Here is a 7,267-nt window from a genome sequence, read left to right as displayed (position 1 = left end):
ATATATATATATATATATATATATAGTTTATTACTATAATTAATATATATTAATAACTATAATTATAAGTTAATTAAATTATAATTAAATTATTTTCAAAACCAAAAATCTATTAAATTATAATACAAGAAAAATGATAAAATAACTAATTATGTAGTTATTTTGATCAAGTAATTTTTTTATCTATTTGAATCCATTTAAATAATAAAACTAAATTTTAAACGATTTTTTCTTATTTCGATTTATTATTCTTCTTATATTTATAACTTATTATTGATATAATCAATTTTAACATTCAATTGAAAGATATACAAAGTAATTTGTAAATGATGTTTTGTACAATCGAGAACGATTCTATAAGAAAAAACAAATCGAAAAAAAAAAGAATAAAATTTTTAAAAAAAAGAATAAAATCAACTTTAAAGTTTTATCTAATATAATATAACTAAATAAGACATAAGTAAAATTTAACTTTACGAATATTATTTTTTAGTAAATTGTATTGCTGTGAATGCTTGTATTTATAAATATTAATACCATTATATCATTAATAATATCATTAGTAATATAGCAGTATATTAATATAATGAGAGATATCGACTATCATAATGCAAAAATTTAAAAATTTTTTTTATTATTTTCAAAATTGTTTTCAAAAAAATTTTTAAAATTGTTAAAACTGTTTCATATTGAGCGCAATTCAACTATTGTTTTTTTTTTTTATTAAATTTCTATAAATATTTATACCATATTTTGGTGCTTCATTGTACAATAAATACAAAAATTTTTTTTTTTAATTGATCATTGGTTTGATCTTCATATACAATTGATTTGATATGATTTTATATATAAAAATAGAAAGGATTTCATATATATATATATATTTAAAAATAGAAAAGAAATCAAAAGATAATGGATCAACATTGCCACAATCAATTCAAATGCAAGTATTTAAAAGTTATTTAAAAGTTTATTTAAAAAACTTTCTGATCTGACAATTAAAATGGACCATTATTTTAATGTAACATTTACTATATTTAGTTCTTATACTAAGTGATATATGGTTTAATAACTTGAATAATTTGTTTTAGAAGAGAAATTCAAATACTATATAAATATATTAAATATACTATATAAATATAACATTTTTTATAAAAAAAAAGAACTATAATGTAATTATCAATTATGTCTATCCAAACGTTCAAAATCTTATTTGAATATTTTTTAAAATGAGAATTTTTAGAATTCCATCATCTATACATGTTATGAATATTTAATATACCATCTCATAACTTTAGTTTCATTGATTCATAAATTTTTTTTATAAAAATTTTGCATCATTAATAAGTTTAAGCAATCAATAACAAAATGTCTTTCATGAAAAGTAATCTTTATTTAAATGCTTCAATTTTAATAACTATGATAAAAATACATTCCATTCTTATGCAATGTTTGTAATAAATTAATTCTAAAATTCTTTAAATTTATTTCATTATGGTTTATTAGGTTTTCTAGTATGTGTTCTTATTCACATTAATTTGCTCTAGATAATCACTAACAAAATATTTTGAAAAAAACATTTTCTTTATATATAATGTGCTCTTGATACATTTCCGCCATTATATATAATATGCATTATACATGAAAATCATATCACAGTAGTTAATAATAATAATTTAATAATAATAATTATTATTATTATTTGTTGTTATGTTGTAACGATAAATTAGACATAAATAGACATTCGTTACGAGAAATTTAGAAGTGTAACTTCTATTGCAACGCACTTCTTAATATTAATTTATAAATATAAACATTAATAGTAATATATAGTTGGGAAAGAGTTTATAGTTGGGAAAGAGTTTATAGTTGGGAAATAAGATTCATAAATTCAAAGCTTTTTTTTGTATAATATTTATTGTATAATATTAAGTAAAATTTTAAAATTGATTTTTCTCGAAAATGAAATATCGAGTGAAATTTTTTATTTTTTTCCGTAAAATTAAATCCTTATATCTAATTGTATCATTATGAATTATTGTGTATATAAGATATTCGTATTTTTAGAGATTGATTTTAGGCTAAAACAAATTGATATACAAATTTAAGCCAAAAAAATTGATATACAAAAATGTTGATTGAATTTATAAAATTACAAGCAAGTTTTTGTTAAAAGAAAACGAGCTTTCTTCATTTACTTTTGTTTCGTTTTTCCTTATTATAAGTTAAGAAATAAATCTTAATCGATATTTTTATATATATTTTTGTGTATATTTATCTCTAAAATTTCTAAAATCCATCCATAGTTTCAAAGAGGTCCTATATATCAATTTAGTATATTAACAAATTTAAATATTTCTTATCAATTTTTAGATATATTTTTAATTATAATTAATGTATTATTATTATTTTTTTTATATCAATCTATTAATCTTTTTTTTCTTTTTTATAATTTTATTTAAAAAAACAGAGTAACTTTGAAATTTTAGAAACCAATATTTTCCATTTCACATTAAGCATTAAGTGATACATCGCTCAAAATCATTTACTTTTGTTCCATAAAAATTTACTTTATCTTATAGTATTTTAGAATTATGGTCCATTAACATAAAATACTCTATATGTATATGTGTATTTTTTTTTAAATTTGAAATTATTTAGATATGTTTTTTTTCATATTATAAAAAAATTCCTTAATATTTTTTTAAATATAAATAATTATTTGAAAATAATATAATATTGAGATTTTCAGTAAATAACAATTTAGAATGATTTTATATCGGTTTTTTCATTTTTTTATTTTGTTTGCAAAGAATAACATTGATTATCATAAAAATATCATTTAAAATTTGAAAATATATTTTAATCATGTTGTATCGATATGATATCGTTTAATGAATATTTTTTTTTTCAAAAATTTTTTTTTTTTAAAATTTATGTATTATCAAAGGAAAACTTTTATCGTTTTTTCTTTATTTATCATAATATTTTCATCGAATTTTTTTTTTTTTATTTTAATTTGTTGGTTAATGAAAAGCATGTATTCTGAAAAAAATCTACGATAAACAATAGCGAAGAAACATTTCATACTTGATTATAGTTAAAGATATTGATATATCTTTAGCTCCTTTATCTCTATCTGTTTTTTTAGGAGACATTTCTTGAGGACATTCTTCAAAAAACTTGTTTTTACTACATATTTATCATGAAATCCTTTTATGTGTTACACTAGATGTGAACACTAGAGCATATTGATCTGTTGAAGTAGACGTAATAAGATTTATGGATTTTATTATAAATGTTCGTTAAAGGCAATTGATGATTTTGTGCTGATTTTTATTTGAATCATTATATGTATACTTATTTATTCTTATGTATACTTATTATTAATCCATCCATTATTTATAGATTAATTTAATTAATTTAATTATGTTTACACAGGGCAGTTATCCACATCTCTTTTTCTTAGCACTTAGATATATATATATATATTTAATACTATATTATAAAAAATTGAAAAATTAATAATTTATTAAAATTTTTTTTATAGAATTATTGTAATCCATATATTAAATAAAATACATAAATCATTGTATTGATCTTTTTCTGCATTCTAACAATATATTTGAAAATAAATTTTTCATATTATTTTTAAAGATAAAAGAATGAAAACTTCTATCGATACATTTACTTTTCACGATGTTAATTTTGTAATATATCATAAAAAATATGGGAAAGTTGCTTAAAATAATGCCCCTCATATTTCAAACTCATTATAATCAATGAATATATCGACAGATTGATTAAATTAGAAATAATATTTTTATAATTAAATATATGATACATAATACTATTTTATAAATTAATTGAATTTTTTATTTTTTTTTATTTCACATAATTATTTAATTGAATAACTATTATATTAAACAAGATTTATCATCATTATTTGAACAAAAAAATCACAATTTTAATGAATTTTAATGAACTTTGTTGAAAATATTATAATAAATGTATAATATATATATAATAATAATTTTTTTTTAATATTTTTCTTTATTTTAAATAAAGAAATTTATTTTAATAAAGAAAATTGATGAATGAAAGATAATATATATTATCAGTCTTTGATATGTAAGTATATCATTATTATTTAAGAATTAGAATGTAACAAGTTTTATTAAAAAAGATCTACTTTTCGAATAAAAAAAAAGCTCTGAATTTTTTCTCTTTAAAATCATGTATTTGCATTTTTTTCATTAACCAAATTAAATCAGATATTTATAACATTTTTGATCTCTGTTTTGTTTTAATTTTTCCGTTCATATTTTCTTTTGTTTTTTATATTATTGGTGATATATGATATTTTAAAATAATTTTTTTAACATAATTATTGTGAATTTATATTGTTTATAAATATGTTATAATCCATATAAACACAATTATCTCTGTTTTTACATATAATTTAATTTCGAATAATAAAAATTTGCTACATCAAATATTCTTGCAACGATTTTCTAAAAATATTGAAATTTATTATATTTTGAATTAAATTGTTATTAAATTATTATATTATTATCTAGTTTTTCATTAAAATTCTTTCTGTAATATCATTATTTTAAATTTGTTAATTATTTAAAAATTGTCTTATGACAATCATATTTATTATTAAAAGATTTATTATTAAGGAGATTCCTTTATTATTTTTCTTTATAATATTTGTTTATTAATAGTTATTAATTAATTAATTTTAATTTTAAGTAATAATTTTGAAATTATTAATTTTTCAAGAGATATTATTTCCTCGCCGATTTCATTGATTTTAGAATTAAAGAACTTTGAACAATATTTTTCTATATATGTATTTTTCAATTCAGGATTCAGTTATATGTAAAAATATTTTGATGTTAATAAGAAATATCAAATTAAAGAGATTTTCTAATCGGTCGTATAATATTCTTATCTCAATTAAAAAATCATTAAAAAATATCATTTTATTTTGACTCGATATGTAATATGAGATAGAATTATAGATAGAATAAGAGATTATTGCTTTATATATTTGTTTATTGTAATTTAATTGAATTGATTGTCTTTTAATATTTATTATTAAAATATTATTATATTTAAAATATTTATTATAGTTAATGAAAACATAAATTTTATTTATTTAATAGGTATATTTTTGTATAATAAATAAAATAACGAACAAAATATGGCGAATTAAGGAGATTTATCTTATTTTTCTTTATAATATTTGTTTATTATTATAATTTAATTATAATAATAATAATAATTATTATTTTTTATTTGATGGTCTAGTTTATAAAAATAACATAAAATTACACAAAATTCGTTATTTTAGTTTGATAATATATATTTATAATATTCAATTATTTTTATAGATTAAAATTACATTTTCTTCGATTTATATTCAATATACTCAAATTATAAATTAATAAATTTTTTTTATATATTATTGAAAAAATATATTAAAATATAATATTACAATAGTATATGTAAATATATAAATATTAAAAATGAAAATTTTGTTTATATTTCATAGCAGATTTTTTAAGAATGAAATGAAATGAAATGAAATTTCTTATAAATGTCAAAATAATAAAAAAGAATTATTTGGATTATTTTAATTAAATATATATATTATCTTAATTCTTTTTAATATTTATTTTCTTATTTTAATTATCTAAATAATGAAATATGTTTAAATATGTTCTTCAAGAGAATCGAAAATCAATTGTTTTTTTTGAATTTATTTCATTTAGTTATATGTGATATATTATATGTAAATATATAAGTATATAAGAACCTACTATGACTTTTGTGAAAGACTTTATATCTGAATAATAATGAATAATTATGAACAAATTGTTATTGTTGTTACATTACAATTTATCTGTGCTTCACATGAAATTATGTAGTGCGAGATGTAGTACTTATATATTCGTATTTTATTTTTTCAAAAATTGTAAGTATTGAATGTAAGTATCGAAAGTTTTTTGTGAAAACTGAAATAGACAACCGATTATGTATAAAGATAAATATTTTTTAAAATGTGATATAATATATTTGTTTTACAATATATTTCTCATGAAGATTGATGAGAAGGCAAAATAAGAAAATAAATTCAATAAGAATTGATTTCAAAATGTGGTTTATATACATATGAATCAATAAGAACTATTAAAAAATAACTAATGTTTAAAAATAAAATATTATTTTTTTGATATCAAAATGAATTTATATTTTGTCAAAATCAATATATCTTTTTTTTTAATATGTTTGTTATAATTGAATTATCAGAATTCAAAACATATCACAAAAATTCATGAATTGTTCTGATTATGAATACATTCGATGTGATTTTCTTATATACATTTTTTCATCATTTTTCACATTATTTTTTTTATTATATCATTATTCACTATTTCACGGATATTAAAATAATATTATTATAATTTCAATCAATTTAATATTTATATATAAATAGAGATGTCTGTAAACACATCAATAAGATATGAATTATATGAAATATTTGTATGTTGTATAAATTGTTTTTTTGTTATTAACCTATTTTATAAGTTATTTTTTTTATTATTATTTATTAAAGAGATAGATTTCATATTAGAGATAGATTCAAAAAAAATGTTATGAAATTATTGAATATATTTAGATTAGTTCGCCAATTATGAGATTTCGTCTAATTGAAAATTGAGGATAAAATCAATTCAAAGTCATCATTATAACTTGATAAATTTGTTTTCGACAATATTAAAAACGAGATATTAAAAAAAAAGATATATGATTTAGAAGAAACACAATTACGAAAAAAAAATTATATTAGAATATAAAAAATAAGATTTTATCCATCTGATGCATCTCCTGAAATGTTATATAGCATATTTAAAATATTTTTAATATTATCAATAAGAAATAAGTTATTTTTAATAATAAGTTATATTTAATTTTAATACATAGTTATTAATATGTCTACATTTCATTTACCTAGATATGAAAGTGTCTATCTATATTAAAACTAAAATTTTTATAAAAACAATTTTTTATTAATTAAAATATTATTCATTATTAAAATAAATTAATTTATTTTTTAAGTAACATATTTCATTAATTTTATTTTAATATTTTAAATTATTTTTATTAATTATTATTAATTATTAATATTTTCATCTATAATATAAATAACATAAGTATATAAAATTAGAAATGGAATATTAAGAATATTTTAGAA

This window comes from Apis dorsata, unplaced genomic scaffold (assembly GCF_000469605.1).
Source record: "Apis dorsata unplaced genomic scaffold, Apis dorsata 1.3 scaffold_1270, whole genome shotgun sequence".
NCBI classification, from domain to species: Eukaryota; Metazoa; Arthropoda; class Insecta; order Hymenoptera; family Apidae; genus Apis; species Apis dorsata.
The sequence above is the reverse complement of the archived record's forward strand: the minus strand, read 5'-3'. Positions refer to the sequence as shown.